Below are 18,340 nucleotides of genomic sequence, written 5' to 3' on the forward strand. Positions count from 1 at the left end.
TCAGTATCATTTTTGAGGACTGTAGGTTTATTCAAATTAGAAAGGAAATTGATCTCCTTCACAAGATTTTGAGAAGGATTTGTGAGAGTTAATGCTGAAAAAGAAAAATTCATCAAACACACAAGAAGTTTAATCGTTCCTGAAATGTTTTCCTGTCAGACCATATTTTGACAGTGACATCCAAGAATATCATCTTGGGAAGAATAGTATTTCCTTTTCTCTTGAGCACTCTAATCTTTTTAGTATCGCTGAGTTTATTCAACCTAGACCAAAAATGTAAAAGCTTATCATCTGATTAACAACCGATGCATTTATTAATTTAGTGTTCCAAAGCTGATTAATAGGGGGGAAAAAAAAAGTGTGGCATGTGTCCCTGGAAACATTTGGATTCAGTTATAATCAACAGACTTTTAGTAATACTTTGGGATCTCTCAAACAAATCAGAATCCCTCATTGCAAATTGGCCCTTTCCTATTGGACTGGAATGTATCGCATATTGGACCATGTACTGCGCCCAAGGTGAGCTGCGTGAAGGTCAGATCCTGAGGTGCCTTGTTTAACCTTTGGATGTCTTTGGATATCACTTGTTTTGCCACGTCTCAGGCCTCCGGAGACTGAAAACAGCCTTGCAGAGCACAAGCAGCCACTTCCTCCGCCTCCTGTGTGGTGAACTCGGATTTTCCCAATGGAGACAGAAGGTAACCCATCCCACTTCTAAAGACCTGCTGTCGTGGAAATGTTTCCCCACTTCTGTAACAGAGTTACTGTGTTCTAGGAAATTGAAACCCTAAACCACACTCTCCGCCCAGATGTCTGGCTAATTTGGGCAAAAAATAGCATTTGGGAGTTTGACTTAGCTTACCATCATAAAGTTCCTTTGGATCCCCTGATGGCATCTGAGGACCACTGGGCCGGCGAGTTTCACGAAGGGAAAAGAGGATCACGGAGGGACATCTGGGATTTGGTGCTGGGAAGTGTGCAGAGTAAGGAAAGAGGATGCATGTGGAGAGGGCCGCGAGGCGCCATGGCCCCAGCCGTACCCCGTGAGTGGTTCTGAACCTTGTGGAGAGAAGAAGGCAAAGATGTCAGCAGAAAGAGCTGTTTTCCTGTAGCCTTCATGCCACACAGTGGAGCCGCCAGGCTGGTCTCCACATCTCACTGGGGATCCTGGTGCAGTTTTAGAGTGGGGGGAAGTCCTCGGAAAGCAGCTCCGTTTGAGGATCCCAAGGATTCTGCAGTTAGGGGAGTTCTTGGGCTGGGAAGGGTGTCCACATCCAGGGCGCTTCACAAGATACCCCCTCCAGAGACTTCACAGACCACAGGCTTCCACAGGGGACCAGAGCAGCCCATGAGAGGAATGTTGATGGCCACATGTAAGAAAGCTCTGAGCATCCTGCATGTGTTGTACCGTCCGTGCTGCTGGTACCCTAGGCAAGGATGCCTGGCCGAGGGGAACAAGGAGGAGCTGAAATCCAGCCCACACGCCACTTGTCAAGCCATGGACTGCATCAGCCTTCAGGTAGGGGTGTCTTTTTCTTAAAGGGGTTTCTTTTTCTAGGCCACCAGAAAAGGTTATTTTTTTGCAATTTCTCATCCACAAAAGGGTGGCTTTTTCTGCCAGGGTGAGCTTTGCTCAGAAATAGGTAGGGGAGAACATGGAGACAGGGTGTGGGTTCTGAAGTCCTGCAATTTCCAAGTGATAAGAATAAGCCTGAACTAATGTTACTGTGACCTCATCCGTATCCAGATCCTAGTGGGTGTTGACTAGTGAATAAGCTGTGTGTGAGGATGGTAAAGTTTAGATGATTTGTTCAAGAAACCTGGCTGTGAAGAGAAGAAGAGAGACAAAACCATAGCTAGAGGCCTTTTAAAAGATGGAAGAGGCTTGTGCATCTTTATTCGCTGTAGAGAACAAAAAAAATCAAACAGAATGGTAGAATGTATTCATTGTTGACCGCTGTGTAACAAATCACTCCAATACTGAGTGGCTTAAACCAACAATAATTATTAATGATCTCGCATGCTTCCAAGAGTTAGGAATATGGAGAGAGCACAGTGGGGATGGCTTGTTTCAGCTCCGTGATGTTTGTTGCTTCTGCAGGAAGATTCAAAGGCTGAGGGCTAAACTGTCTAGTGTGGCAGCCATTAGCGACGTGCAGTTATTTAAATTTCAATGAACTAAAGTTAAATGAAATTTAAAATTCACTTTTTCATTCACACTAGCTACATTACAATTGCTCAATTAGCCTCATGTGGTAGTAAGTTACCATATTAGCACAAACAGAAAATTTCCATAATTGCAGAACGTCCTATGGGTAGCTCTGATCTGAAGGCCTGTCTAGTGGATGATGTTGGCTGTTAGCCTGAACCTTAGCTGAGGCTGAAATTCTTCTGTGTGCTTTCTCCATGTGGTTTGGGCTTCCTCACAACATGGCGGCTGGGTTCCCAAGGCAGGTGCAGACAGAGACAGAGAGAAGCAGGTGGAAGCCATATTGCCTCTTATCTGACAGACTCACTTCCACCATGTTCTGTGAGTCAAAGCAGATACAGGGATTTGTCTGAGTTCAAGGGGAAGGAACATAGACTGCCACCACTCAGTGGTAGATTAGCATAATCATCATATTGTAAGAAGGCCAAGCGGAATGGCATATATATTGCTGTGGCCATCTTCAGAAACCTGCAGATGAAATCTGCCACAGAAAAGCGATATGCCCTGCACATTTCCCTACTAATAAGGTTAGTGAAGGAGTTGATTATCCAGTGGTCATAATGCGTAATTGACAACAAGCCTGCTTGCACAGATTTTTAAAGACTACAAAATACTGCCTAGCCACGTGGGAAAATATGAGATGATGAAAAGGACACCAGGCAATAGCACATCTTGATTACAAAGATAGAAATACACGTCTTCCCACTGAGAGTATTTGGAATAAATTAGAAGACTTTGAAAGAGCAGCTTTACTTCTATTAAGGTGCTTAAGTTTGAAATATAAAAAACAGTAGAGGGCTTCCCTGGTGGCGCAGTGGTTGAGAATCTGCCTGCCAATGCAGGGGACACAGGTTCGAGCCCTGGTCTGGGAAGATCCCACATGCCGCGGAGCAACTGGGCCCGTGAGCCACAACTACTGAGCCTGCGCATCTGGAGCCTGTGCTCCGCAACGAGAGAGGCCACGACAGTGAGAGGCCCGCGCACCGCGATGAAGAGTGGCCCCCGCTCGCCGCAACTAGAGAAAGCCCTCGCACAGAAACGAAGACCCAACACAGCCTAAATAAATAAATAAATAAATTTATTTATTTAAAAAAAAACAAAAAAACAGTAGAGTAGTTTTTGCTTGACAAATGCCCTATAGATGTAAATTCATACTGAAATTTTGGTAGTTCCATTTTTATATGAAAAAAGTTGCATAATAATTTGGCCAAGAAAGTGATTCAGGATAAGGGCCCTTAAAACACAATGAATGTAACTAGGTGAACAATTACATATATATGTTGCGTACATTATACTAGAAACAATACTCATCAAGTCAATTTTAAAAACAACAGATTACTCAGTACTAACCTACAGGATTTTACAATGAAAACTGCTCTGATTTATCTCATCTGCTAATATTGAATGACAGAATTGGTTGACTGGAAAAAGAAATCAATGTAATTTGTCTTATCTTTAGTAAGGATTTTGGTTCTGCCATGTGAAGAATATTCATCAATAGCATGAGAAAATGACTTATACTACATAGCTACTGGGTAATTGCACAAATCCTTATAGTTGTATTCAAAAGAGACATGTCATGAGTATAACAAAGCATCTTGTGCAAGATTCAAGCCCAGGCATTGGGTGTGCTGACATTTCATGAAATATTTGGCTGAAACTACTGTGGATCATGCACTATGCAAAAACTTGAGGATAACTCAATGTAATATTTAGCACAAAACTCAGAGGTAGGAATTGGCATCTCCATTTTAGAGATAAGGAAGTGAGTATCAGAGAGATTAAATCGCTTACCCAGGGTCACACAGCTTTGTTCAAAGCCAAAAATGGAAGCAGTGCTATTGGACTCCTGAGTCAGTACTCAATACACAGGACTAAGTTCATGGACACTAGAAAGTGTGTCTGCAGACTTACGGATGACAATTAGATGAGTATAAGAAAGGATGGTGTGGTATAAGAAATCTATTTGTTTTTTTCCCACTGGTTCCTGGCTCAGAGCTCCTAAAACCCTTGGAATTTCCAAAGTGATAGGAGTGTCTTTTGTTATTTATAACAAGCCTCTTTTGATCACACCTGGCTTTATGCTAATGAGGTGACTTGAGTGGGAACCCTAGATGGCCTCAAAGAACAAGTGATCAGAGGGTTGGAATTTTCAGCCCTGCCCACTGACCTCTGGGTAATCATACAACTGGATTTCATTAGCTACTATTTTTGTGCATCTACAATACATTCAAAGAAGAAATGGTCCTATAATTTTCTTTTCTTCTGTTATCCTTATTTGGTTTTGGAATCAGGATTATTCTAGCCTCAAAAATGACATCAGGTAGGATTTCCCTGTTGGCGCAGTGATTAAGAATCCGCCTACCAATGCAGGGGACACGGGTTCGATCCCTAGTCCAGGAAGATCCCACATACGGCGGAGCAGCTAAGCCCATGCGCTGCAACTACTGAGCCTGTGCTCTAGAGCCCGAGCCACAACTACTGAAGCCCGTGTGCCTAGAGCATGGGCACCGCAACAAAGAGTAGCCCCCACTCTCCGCAACTAGAGAAAGCCCGGGCTCAGCAACAAAGACCCAATGCAGCCATAAATAAATAAATAAATTTATTAAAATTAAAAAATGACATCAGGGAATTCCCTGACGGTCCAGTGGTTAGGACTCCATGCTTCCACTGTAGGGGGCATAGGTTCGACCCCTGGTTGGGGAACTAAGATCCTGCATGCCTCGCAGCGTGGCCAAAAAAAAAAAGACAACAGCCTTTACTTTTTTTCTGTTTTCTGGAACAACTTGTATAAGATAGGGATTCGCCATATGTTGACATTTGTACTACTTTAAAAAATTTCACTGTGTATGTAGTCATTTCTTCTTTTTGTTCCATATTTTATTTGCTTCTAATACCTTTTTTTTTTTCTCCACCAAAGAAACCACTTTAGTTTTGTTAATCTTCTAGTGGATCCTTTTTTCCAGGCTGTACCCATCCTCCTGATTCCATGAGTGTTGGCTGGAAATGATGCTTATCTCCTAGTATTGTTGTAAGGCTTAAGTAAGATAACATATGTACAGTTCTTCGCACTTAGCATTAATCAAGAATCGTATGGAATATACAAACATATGATCATCTATAGATACTTAATGCTGGCATTTTTCTTGTCCTTCATCTTCCATGCAGTCCCTTCCACTTCATCTCAGTCCTTGTACTTTACAACATATTTTAAATAATTACTCAACATTTCTATGGCCAAGTAACAGTTGTCTGAACCTTGATTTTGTTCCAAGGGTACAAAATCTTAGTTTTTGAACTTATCCTAATCAAAACAATGGTTAAAATAATTGAGGTGCTGCTCTAACTTGAACAGATGGCTTGTTTTTGTTTTTGAAGTACAAATTATTTTGGCAACCAACTTTGAACTGGCTGTCATTAAAACTTTGAAAAGAAGTTCCAGTTTTGAATCAGGAAGCCAGAAGGACTTGGTAAATCATTTCCATGCTGGGGAGAAATCACCCGAGGGGTGCTATGTCCCCGCTAGTTTAGTGTCACAAGTTCATCAAGGTTCTTATAGCAACCTTCAAGTAAGGCACTGAAAAAAAGAAAGTGTGCCAACAGAGAGAGGAAGAAAGAGAATTTTGATCTCATCATAACTCTAAGCTGTAACTCAAACAAGTAAGACCCAAGAGGTTCCACTCTTCCAGTTAGAGACAAAGACGTGAAATGCTGAAACCAAAACTCAGAACCCAAATAACTGTGACTTCTGCAGCACTGAGCTCTAGTTCCAGGCCCCAGCTGGTCCTCTCCAGGCCTTGCTTTTACTCATCTATAAGCCCAGGAGAGACAGACAGGCCTCCTCATTGTGTAGCTGTGAGGAAAAGTTCGTAAATAAAAGACAAGTAAACCTATTGGCAATAGCCAACGTTAAGATGCTTACAATTAGCTTGGGAAAAAGAGATACCCTGTGCTGTTTACCTCCATCAGACACTGCCCTTCTCTCTGAGGCCAGGCAGCTAAACTGCTTGCATCTAGAAAGGCCTCTTGTGAAGTCAAATGTCCTTGAATGTATAGAAGGTCCAGGGCAAAGTTGTTCAGCATGAGACAAACTGGGCAAGGTCACATGGTGAGCAGAGGCTCTAGAAGGAAGTGCTGATGTGCATGTAACGTGCTGTTCATTCACTCCTACTGCAGTCAACACAACGATGGTTCCCGAAAGATACCCACGCCTTCATGCCCACGGCGTGTGAATACGTTGCCGTACATGGCAAAAGGGACTTTGCAGCTGATTAAATGAAGGATGTTAAGACGGGGAACTTATCCTGGATTGTCCAGGTGGGGTCATTGTAATCATAAGGGTCTTCATAAGAGAGGAGCAAGAGAGTCAGACTCAGAGAAGGATGTGATGGCAGAAGAAGGGGTCAGAGACAGAAATTTGGAGACGCTCCACTGCTGGCTCTGAAGATGGCGGAAGAGGCCATGAGCCAAGGTACGCAGGAGGTCTGTAGAAACTAGAACAGGCAAGGAAATGGATTCTCCCCCAGAGCTTCTAAAAGGGACACCTTGATTTAGCCTGGTGAAAGTTGTTTTGGACTTCTGGCTTCCAGAACTGCAAAATAATACATTTGTATTGTTTTACATCACTGAATGTGTAACAATTTGTTACAGCAGCGACCAGAAACTCATACACCTCCTGTATACCAGTGCCATATGGCAGGAGACATTTTTCTTCCACAGTCTCTACAGGGAGGCAGCACACCTAGAAATGGGGGGTACCACATAGGAAAGCAGCCACGTGCTGCCCCGGCTCCCGGCCAGCAGAGCAGGAAGCGGGAGGCATGGATGCCTGTTTCTCCACTTGAGTCGGTGACAGGGCAGAATAAGCCCAGGATTTTATTCAGTCATTTAAACATCCACGAAATATATTGATTGTTTACTGCTTCTGAGAATTGCTAGGCCTCCGTACTTCTGAATGACGAAAACGTGCTAACTTTCTGCTGGAACGCTTGTGACCCAAAGCATCTGTGAAAAGCCCGATCAGGGCTGAGTCTCTCTTGCTCAACTTATCATCTGAGCCCAGCGTCACACCTAGACGACGGTGAGAAACCCCATCACCATTCTTGACACCCTTAGGTAGCTTCCTGGTTGTCAAGGTGACGATGTGCTGGGAAACATCGCATGCGCTCATCTCGTGGTGCTGCCTACAACTGGTTTGTTCCTTAGCCATCAAACCAGGGCAGATTCCTCAGAGGGCCAGCTGCTCACGGTGTGACAGGAACGTTTTTAATGCGCGTTTCACTTCATGGCATCATTTCTCACCGCTTGTGGACACGCACTCTCCATGCCCATCAGACGAGCCTGTGTGCAGCCCGTGTGGATGGTTCTCACTCATTGCTCCTTTGTCCTTTGGCACAAGAGGTATTTATGTCCACGTTGCATGTTTTTTACTTTTCTCTCTACCGATTGACACCCCTTTCGTCTACCTCAGTATGGAACAGGGTGCACTTCTAGGACCCCTTCCCGGGTTCTACTGCCCTAACCTGATTCTCCCTTGAACTCGTGTCTCCTCTGTTCTTACCTGTGGCTGGATTCACGAGGGAAGAGGCGAGGTCAGCTCACCAGTGCTCGCTTTTATGTATCGTGTGTATCCCCAGAGACGTTGTAAGCCTCGGGAGAGGAGGAATCACATCTTCTATCTCTTTCCTATTACATCTCTGCCAAGACATTAACTAGCACGGCCTTTGGTCTTCAGTAAGTAACAAATGGTTCTAACTGGATTTGTTGCAGGAAGGGGGACCCCTTCCAGGGCCCGAGAGTGGGCTTTTGTCTAACACTCAGAAATGAATTGTCCGAGGAGACACACGTGCTGACAAAGCAAGAGACTTTATTGGGAAGGGGCGCCCAAGCGGAGAGCAGGAGGGTGAGGGAACCCAGGAGAACTGCTCTGCCACATGGCTCGCAGTCTCGGGTTTTATGGTGATGGGGTTAGTTTCTGGGTTGTCTCTGGCCAGTCATCTTGCTTAACCCGTAGTCTGACTCAGGGTCCTTCCTGATGGTACACGCATCGCTCAGCCAGGACAGATTCCAGCGCAAAGGATTCTGGGAGGTTGGCAGGCTATATTGGGCTGGCCAAAAAGTTTGTTCGGGTTTTTCCATAACATCGATATTACAGGCTGGGATCTCCTCCCTCCTTGTGGCCCCTCCCGAATGCTTCTGGGTTAGTTTTACAAGACATACTATGGGCTGGGGTCTCCTCCCTCCTTGTGGCCCCTCCCGAATTCTCCCGGTTAGTTTTCAGCGGCTGCACCATGTTCCTTATTGGGACCTCCTGTTGTGAGACAACTCATGCAAGGTGTTATTATTGTACCTGGCCAAGGCGGGAGGTTTCGGTCAACGTTTCCCTAACAGGTTTGTTCTTTTCTGCAGGTAGAGAGAGCAGACCTTGGTTTTACTCCTGGCTCTGCCTTGAACCACCTGAGTGGTATCCACTGGGGCTTCACCCTCCTGCCCCTCGGCCCCTCGATTATAAAATGAGGAGGTGGCTGGACCATCTCTAAATGCTCTTTCAGTTCCTAAGTCCCATGTGTATATTTCCATCTTAGTGATGTTCCACAGCCTGCCCTGTCCTTTCCCGCTGCCACTATTTGACCCCTCTGAGACCCTCCCAACATCATGAACAGTCTTGAGGCATATTTGATGCACAAGTTCAGCCCAGCCAGCCTCAACAGTCAGGAGCGCTCTGTGCGCGGGTCATGGCTTTCTGAACAGATCCACGGAGGGTCTCCTCGTGTTTGAATAATTGGCAGCCGTGGAAGTAAGCATCCTTGTTGGGGTTGCCGCTCCACATGCATTCCCTTCTCAGACTAACAAGGCTTCGTTCCCATTCCCCTCTTGTATCTCCTCAGAACACTTCCTACCCTAGAAGCCCCCTCAATGCCCCCTCAAGATGTGCCTGTCTCGTGCAAGAGCTGTGGATGCATTCCATCACGAACATGGAGTGAGGCAATTACCCGCACAGGTGGATTCACTGGAGACTCTGGGTATGTATTTGGAAAGACTTACAAGTTATGAGCTTGGGCAAGTTGCTCAACCTCTCCATGCCTCAGTTTCGTCATCTGTAAAATGGGGCTAACGATGGAACCTGCCTCATAGGGTTCTAGTGAGGATTCAGGGAATTAGATCTGCTACTTAGTAGGTGCTTAGTAGCTGTTGGCTGCTATTATTATTACCATTATCATTACTAGGGAGCTATCTGAAACCAACTCCCAACAGGACTTTCCCCTGCAGGAGGATGGAAGCTCAGGTAGGGTGGAGAGGTGAGCTCATGGCAGAGCCAGTCGGCTTGCCGAGAAGCAGAGAAACCCAGGGAGCCTCATGCCAGTATTTTTAGCAGAAATAGTGAATCATAAGCATTTAACATCAGAAACACTTAAAACTGAAATAGCTTCTAACACCTCTCCAGTATTTTTACCACACTGTATTTTTTATGCCCAGATAAGGACATTAAAAAAAAAAAAAAGTTTTAATTACATCTTGCTCTGAAGGGAAAAAACCCCAAATGCTTGTCGTCTCTCTTCTCTGTATGTGTGTCTTTCATTCCTGATGAACGGCGGGCTTCTAAAATGATGGCGTCAGTGGAGGTCTCTTGGTGAGGTGGAACCAGCCTACTGGGCCTCATTCAGCCCAGTGTTAGGACAGGAAATGAATGCATTGTTTTGAAGGCTGTTTGTTGCCGCATTGTTTCTCCGGCGCAGGCCTGTGTGGGACAGTTTGTACTGCAGCACACACAGCAGCCATTATGTCCCCTGCAACACTCTTCATGCAGCTGTGAACACTTGTGCCCGCACCAGCAGAGCTGCCGCGGAATTAGCTCAGAAAGCAATTGCGAACAACGCACCGAGTCAGGGCCCTACTTCTCTATGGGAACGTCCTGGGCTCTCCCACATTCCTCCTCCCACTTGGCCAAGAACAGCAAGCAGATAGAGGCCTGCTTTGATGTACGTACCTCTGGGCTCTTCAGAGGTGGGGCTTTTGGGTAATAAGTTCCAGTCTCCACGTGGAATGCCCATTCACAACTTTCTGACCCAGGGCAGGAACAGTGATGCCCGGTTGCGGGATGTTCCTTTCCCCCAACGCGACGGTCTAATCACTACGAAGCTCCGTGTCAGCAGCGGAGGGGTGTCCACCTGGTCATTTGCACCACGATAGCTGTGAGATGAACCTGCCGTGGGACTCGATGAAAACTCCGCGGTTATTTCAGGTTTCCTTTGGCCCATCTACCAGAGGACACACATTTGAGTCATCGGAACGAGAAATACTGGTTCCCAGGCTAGACATGGGCGTCCGGGAAGACTGGGGCAGTGAGCTCACAGACAGACGTTTACTCAAGGCTCAGCCACTGCAGGCACCCCCTCTGTGTGTTTACAGTGACAGCGCACTTGCCCTCACCTTGAGCCTGGGGTCAACAAGGGCAGCCCTGGAGGCCTTGATCATTTCCTCTGAGGCACAGTGCCTACGATTTTGGTTGATAAACGACGGTGCTTGAAGGCTTGGTTGTATAATGTGAAACAACCATCTGGGCTGTTCTTGGGACTGCAGTGCTGATCATCAGAACATCTAACAGAAGGAACCAAAAGGGAAACATTCCCATAAAATGTAAGTGTGTAGATACGGATGTAAAACAGTGTGTATAGACTTATCAGTATAAATCTCTAACAAACGCAATTTCTCAATGTTTGCCAACAAATTTCAGAGTGGATGTAATTTAGAACGTGAGTTAAATAAATACAAATACATAGATGTCAGTTCAGTTCCTCTCTGGCTACATTTCCAGTTTTCACTGTTCAATGTGACCCTGCTGTTCATTCCCAGGACCAAGGAGGAAACGAACTTTCCCACTTTCAGCCACTGAATGCTGCCTCTCCTGTAACCAACAGAAAAGCGTGTGAAGATGTTCAAGGAAAGTGCATCCCTGAGAGCCAGTTTTTCCTGGGACAGTTATTTTTCCAATCAGGAAAAGGTTCTCTTGATAATCAAGTTACCCATTTCTTCTCAACTCTTCCCTCCCCACTGTTATTTGAAGGTTGGAGGAGCAATAAAAATAACTTCACAGAAAAGACTAAGGATTACTCACTAATTATGTTTCCTTCCCACTCGTCCTTCTTGCCAGTCTCGAGTTTTGCCAACTTTTTTTTTTTTACACATTAGAAAGCAGAAGGAAGAGAAGGCAGCAGAGAATGGAAACAGATGAGGCTTTAAAATAGAAGTGTTATCGTGATTCCCTGCAAGGTGTGTTCCTTCCTCTAGTGATTGGCAACCTGAGGTCTACTTGCTGAAGGCCAGTATCTCATAGCAATGGATGGAGCAGCCCCTTAAGGATGGAGAATGCCCCAAACTAACATGAATTCTCGAACACAATTGCTGTTCTTTAGGGTTTCCAGTGAAAAACAAATTTAAACAAACACAATATAAAATACTTCAATGAAACAACAATCTGTGAAATAAAATTCAAAGACGTCAGTCACTTGTCGAGAGCATCTTTGCAAAACACTCTAAAGTGGAGGTCTTCAAACATTTTTGCTCACAGCTCACCTGCCCCTCCAAAGAAAGAATTTCGAAAAACTCTGCACTTGTCTTCTGTTTTAAAGATAACTTCCAAAATTTTTCAATGTAAGTTTCAATGGTTGCCAAGGGTGTAACTTCCAGCATATTGTAAATGTTGTTTCAAACGAAAAGTACACATCACTTTGAAATGTGTCTGCTGGAATCTAAACATCCAGACAATTTGATACTCATTTTCATTCGCTAAAAAAAAAAAAAAAAAAAAAAAAAAATACATGAAACTCTTATTTAATATCTGGAAATGCTATGTCCTTTATTTTTATAATAAAAATAACTAATTAATCACGCTGTTAGGCTTCTCTGCAACAAAATAGGTTTACAAACTGTCCAGCTTCTGGCTGGAATTTGGAAGGAGGGTTGGAGACAGATTTATGGTCCAAGGGAGTGAAGCACCCCTAGGAAAGCGCTCACCAGCTTGGTTCGACGTCATGGTCAGGGGCGGAGCAAATAACATGGTGCCCGGGACCTAGATGTTTCCTCTGGTTCATCCCCAGTGAATAAGCTGTGAGGTCTCACGGGGTGAGAGGAGGAGGCCAGTAAGAACTGAAAGTGCCGTTATCGTGCGAAACTCTCTGTAAGACTTTGGGAACATAAAGCAGCACTACTTCGGCCTGAAGTGTGAGAGTGTGGCCTGAACGTGGGAGAAAAGGTCTGTCCCTACTTCAGTGAGGCCATTTCCGGACGTCATGGACGCAGTGAGACTGTAGCCCTGGGAAGCAGCGTGCACATCAGCCTTTGCAGCCTGATTCTGGTGTTGGCTGACCCACGGCGGGTGGCAGAACCCACCCCCGAACCAGCACTAGGGCAACAGCTGCTGTGGGCAGCAGCCCCATGGGCAGGCCCGCGATGATGGCCCTGGCTGGGCAGACACACCCCGCCATCGGGCACAGCGCCCCCAGAGCAGCAGTGCCTTGGGTGGTGGCCATGGCTTCAGTGGCAGCTAATGAGAGCAACCAAGTACCAGGCCTTCTGCTCGGCTGAGGGGCTTTGCTGCACCGTCCAGGGCAGCGTCCCCCTGAAGGAGCCCCATGGCCAACACGGGGAAGACTTATTTGCAAACCCATGTGAAATACCAACTGGGCCCCCCTCAAAAACACTGGTATGAACTTTTCAAGAGTCCCAGAGGTACTGCAATAGCAGAGGGCAGCCAGAACCAAGAAGTACGCCTTTTCACTCAACGCAGCCCTGATGTTTGTGGCCTCAAATGTTTGTGGCCTGGGCAAGCTTGAGGTCCGACAGAATCTCTCCAAAACTTCCAACAGGCCAGTCCATCATTGTGAGATAAGCAGCAGCCAGGAAATAGAAGAGTCTGAGCCTTAGTGTGTCAGGATGGCATCTGAGTTTAACCCAAAGTGCCCTCCAAGCTCTGAGGGTTTGCCTTTACTTATTCTGTAAGACACAAACTGGGAATTTTCCAATGTGGGAGATGACCCAACTTAATTAAGGAGAAATGATATTAGTGTAGGTCAAATCAGTACAAAGTAGTACAGAAAAGCAGAAGTTAGCCTGTCAAGGCCTCCCTTCCAGTTCTTACACAAGAGGAGAAATAAAGGGGCATTTGCTGCTAATCAACTAGAACTAGAGAATTCCTGCCTAGAAAATAGCCATGACCTTACCTGAAGGACACTGAGCTGAGTTTAGTTGTATTTTCAGAGAGTCTGATGTTCTCTGAATGAGAAGTCATATAGGTGTGCCAAGTATTCTACTGATGCACAGGACAAGCCTCCATCCTCTCTGCACAAAATAGAGGGAGGGGAGGTGGGCAGGAAGAGCATCTGTGCGCTGGGAAAGACTTCACGCTCTAAGACTGAGGCCCTGCTTCTAGCAAATCACCAAAAATTCAAAATCAGTAGGCAGCTGAGCCTGGCCAAGAACATGTTCTGAAAACAACTTGCTGTATCCACTCGCAGGCTCCCTTTGGTTTTTTCCCAAGAAGCTGAGAAAACCTTGGACTGTTACAGCTCTGGGCTGGGAAAACATTCTGGCTCCTGAAGACAAGTCAGCACGTGTACACGTGCCGAGAAGCCCCAGACCCTGACCCGCATTGGCATGTAACTCCCTAAACCCCACTTAGCCTGGATGAGGTGATGCTTGACTCTGGCATGGGAGCAGCAAATATGCATCAAAGCTAAATCTCTCCCACTTTGAACTTCAACAAGTCCTGCAGACGTTTGTCCACAGTCCGTTACTTGGGTTGGTTCTAGATTACTTATCCAGTTGTTGGGTTTCTTCTGCTAAATTATAAGCTCTTTTCTTCGTTATGTCCTCTGTAGCACCGAGGGCACAGGACAGGTCTTAGTGAATAGTTAAATTGATTAGATACACGTGATTCCACTGCTGGAGGTCATTTAGGTTAGCCCTGAAAACCTGACCTCTGCACATCCTTTAAGTGAATGTTCTACAGGATCATCACCCGGGCCTCGTGCATCCTGGTGTTGACTGGACAGAGCCTGCCTTGCATGGGGAATCTGGGAGATGTGCTTTTGGACTGATAAGCGTGTGTAGTAGAAAAAGGAGAGAAGAATGGGGGGTTCTGTGATCTGCAAAATAATTTTGTTTATGCTAACTTACTCATCTGCTCCGCATTACAACACTGAGCAGTGTTGATTTTACAGAGGAAGAAACCAAAGTTTATAAAGCCGTGAGGAATTGAATCGGAGTAAAATTGGAACTTGGATCTGACAGACTGAATCCTGGGCTCTCTCTGGTGCAGCATAATCCTCCTTAGGGAGAGGAGTCAAGGGGAGGGCATCTTCAGTCCTGCTCCGCGCCCTGGCCTCTGGCTCCTGCACACAGGTCCCCCTACCTGCCAGCCCCTCGCCTTCCCTCAGCCTTGGGCAAGGGTTCAGTGCAGCAGAAAAGCCCCGGCAAAGACTCTCATTTCTCACAAAGGCTTCGCATCCAAATCTGGAGCTAGTCATGGCCTTCCAAACATATTGCATCTATTTATAGAAAAAGAATCCGATAAGGAAGGGGATTTCCTGAAGAGAAGGAAAAAGGAAATCTAGGGATGTCCCCTGGACTCACTCTGTTCACATGTGCAATACTGGCTTCATCAGGCAAACTTGAACTTTCACCTTGGGAATATTGAAAACAATTAATATAGAAAAGGAACAAGGTGGGTCTTCAAAAAGGAGTCTCTCATATGTCATTTGAGGCGTGGTTGCTAAGGAATCAGCTCCACATCTTGTATTTGATCAACAGCTGTGACTCCAGACCATTCAGTTTTGTTTTTCCTCCAATGAGTTTCTTTAAAACCAAAGTAACAATCCCAACATCCTGCCATTTGAAATAACAACAGCCATAATCATAGCTGACAATTATATAGTACTTATAATGCATGAGGCATTGTTTTGATTTTATTCTCACAGTTACCCTATGAGCTGGCTACTATTGTATCCCCATTTCATAGATGAGGAAACTGAGGCATGAGTATCTTACCCAAAGTCACAGGACAAATAAGTGGTAGAGCCAGGATTCAAACCTAGGCAATTTGACCCCAGTGTGGACACCTAACAGGTCTAGGAGAGATATACTACAGTCGTCCCTCAGTATGCACGGGGATTGGTTCCAGGACACACCCATCCCCCCACTCCCCTCCCCTCCTCCCCTTCAGATAGCAAAATTTATGGATGCTCAAGTCCCTTACATAAAATGGCTTAGTATTTGCATATAACCTACACACATCCTCATGTATACTCGCAATACCTAATACAATGTAAATAGTTGTAAATACAATGCAAATGCTATGTAAATAGTTGCCAGTGTGTGGCAAACATTTGCTTTTTTGAATTTTTTTTCCGAATATTTTTGATCTGCGTTTGGTTGAATCCACAGATACAGAACCTGGGGATATGGAGGGTCGATAGTTCTCTGAGTTAGAAGGATGTTATAGAAAGAATATCAAATGCATCATCAGAAATACAACACAGCTGTGGTGGCATCACTGTGTCAGCATCTTTCTTCTTGCCTTTGCTGAAATTGTTAAAAAAAAAAAAGGAAGGAAGGAATTCAGAGTCTAGTGCCCTTAAGATGAAGTAACATCTGGTCCCTAAGGTTAACTACTCTAATAATCTCTGTATTTAGGTCAGATTTGTAGACTGGCACTCAGAGTGACTCCTGGCCCTTGGTCAGTCCAAGTGTGTAAAACAGTAGATCCTTTCATTGTCAGCAACCAAGCAGGGATTGGTGAAGACAGCAATAGATAAGACTTAAGGTAAGAGGGAAAGGCTGGAATTGATTGTTGTCATTTATATCACTTGCTGCAGGAGAAACAGGATATTCCTAATTCTCTGTTCTCTTCAGAAACATTTCCCCAATAACTGCTTTCACAGCAAACTATGGCCATTTTTGCTTCAAAGACTCACTCTAGAAGCTCTTTAGATTTCTGGCGAGATATGATGGGTTTAACACAAGCCTAATACATCTAATAAAATGTCAGTACTAGAATGTCAGGAATAAATAAGTCAGTAGTCCAAAAGACCAAATGAATGACATAACATCTCTTTAGATTAAAAAAAAAAAAAAGAATGGGTAAGATGTGATGCAGAATGGAGACTCCGCCACCTAAACCCCTGCAAGAGTAAACAACAAAGAACAGAGCATCCGTTTGCTCCCCGGAGCCCTAGAAAGCCTGGTCTTGAAGTCATCAAGTAACATGGAAGGTTGGTGAGGCACGGAACTGAAAATGTGGATGAAAGACTGTGTACACGGTGCGGCTGCTCTCGTTTTCTCTGTATAGGCAGGCAGGTTACCTACCACGGCCAAAAAAAAAAGGCAGTGTGGATGCGCCGTTCCAGGCATCTAAGATGGCAGACGCCATGTTTTTGTGTTTGATAAGCCTTGCAGAGTTTGCTACACTGAGTGAAATGCACGAAGTGAAAGAGTAGCAATTATAAGACAAAACGCACAAAAATGAGAAAAAACAAAAAGTTGGAAGAAGAGAAAAGGTAACCAGCAGTTTATACTTGGCTTAATTACTGAAATAATCACATAACAGTTTACGAGGGATTTCAAGAGATAGTTAAGGTAATTTGGAGAGTTTATTCTCATTCCATATAAATATATCTGTGTATATAAAAGTAACATATTATATATGTATATATATGCAGATATATTTATAGTAAGTTATATATGTGTGTGTATATATGTATATTCTACATATATTCCAAAATGTTAGCAGTGATGGGTATTATGGTGTTGATACTGGTATTGTGAATGATCTTGAATTGCATCTATGTGCTATTATTGTTATAGTTAGAAAAAACACAGTTTTTAAATGAGTTCTTTTTATAAAAACTGTGTTTTCTGTTTACTCTCCCTTTTGCTTTTATAAAATTGTAACTTTTTAGAATTGGAAGGGACAGGAGATTAAATTAAGATGGTGAACTGAGCACAGATACCTAAAAATGACAGAAAAGAGATGACATGTTTAAAATTACAAACCCATGGGAACTTCCCTGGTGGCGCAGTGGATAAGACTCCGCACTCCCAATGCAGGGGGCTCAGGTTCAGTCCCTGGTCAGGGAACTAGATCCCACATGCATGCCGCAACTAAGAGTTCGCATGCCACAACTAAGAGTTTATGTGCCACAACTAAGGAGCCCGCCTGCCACAAAGGAGGCCACGTGCTGCAACTAAGGAGCCTGCAAGCTGCAACTAAGGAGCCCACCTGCCTCAACTAAGACCTGGAGCAACCAAATAAATAAATAAATATTTTAAAATTTTAAAAATAAAATAAAATAACAAACCCACAATATAACTGGAAAAACTAGAAGAGATATTCTTGGTGGACTAGAAATAAGAAGGAATTCCTGAATGAGAGAAGGCAAGCAGGATTGGGATAATAGAGGAAGATGTTTTTCAAAAAGCAAAAGGCTGTTATAGAAGGAACAAATTGTTCTGGAATGCTCCAAGCCTCCAACCCCAAGCTTGGAGATGGCAGTTATGAGAAGCAAGAGGGGAGCCCAGAGGCTAATGTAGGCGTGACTGTTACAGAAATACAGTATGAGCAGTCAGATTGGACAAGCTCTGACCCCTCCTTGCCAAAGAGAGATTTCTGCCTTCAGGCAGGAGAAATGAATGAGAGCGTTGGAAGAATGCTTTGGAAAGATCCAGAAAGAATGGGGAATCCCTATACCCAGAACACTAACTACTGGCACACCTCACCTGACAGTAAGTCCCATTACCTGCTTGAGACTACTAGGAAGCAGAGAAAGCATTCATAGGCAGGCTCCAAGGAGATTCCAGCTACAATGATGAGCTCCCAGCTAAGAATCGTCAGTCATTTGGGGAAAAAAAAAAAAACCAACAGTATCCTGAATAGTGGTACCAAACTCAAAAAGTGGAAGTATTTCTTCTGAGGACCTAGGGTAATCTTGTGAGAGATTACAGGGGATATAGCATCCCTGAAACTGACGGCCCTTTTTTTTTTTAAAGGAAATTACTAGAAGCTTGGACATAAAAACTATGATGGTCAAAACAAGAATCTGCAGAATCGAGTCTGTATTTCCCTTTCTACTGCTTTCC

This window comes from Balaenoptera acutorostrata, chromosome 3, assembly GCF_949987535.1.
Source record: "Balaenoptera acutorostrata chromosome 3, mBalAcu1.1, whole genome shotgun sequence".
NCBI lineage: Eukaryota > Metazoa > Chordata > Mammalia > Artiodactyla > Balaenopteridae > Balaenoptera > Balaenoptera acutorostrata.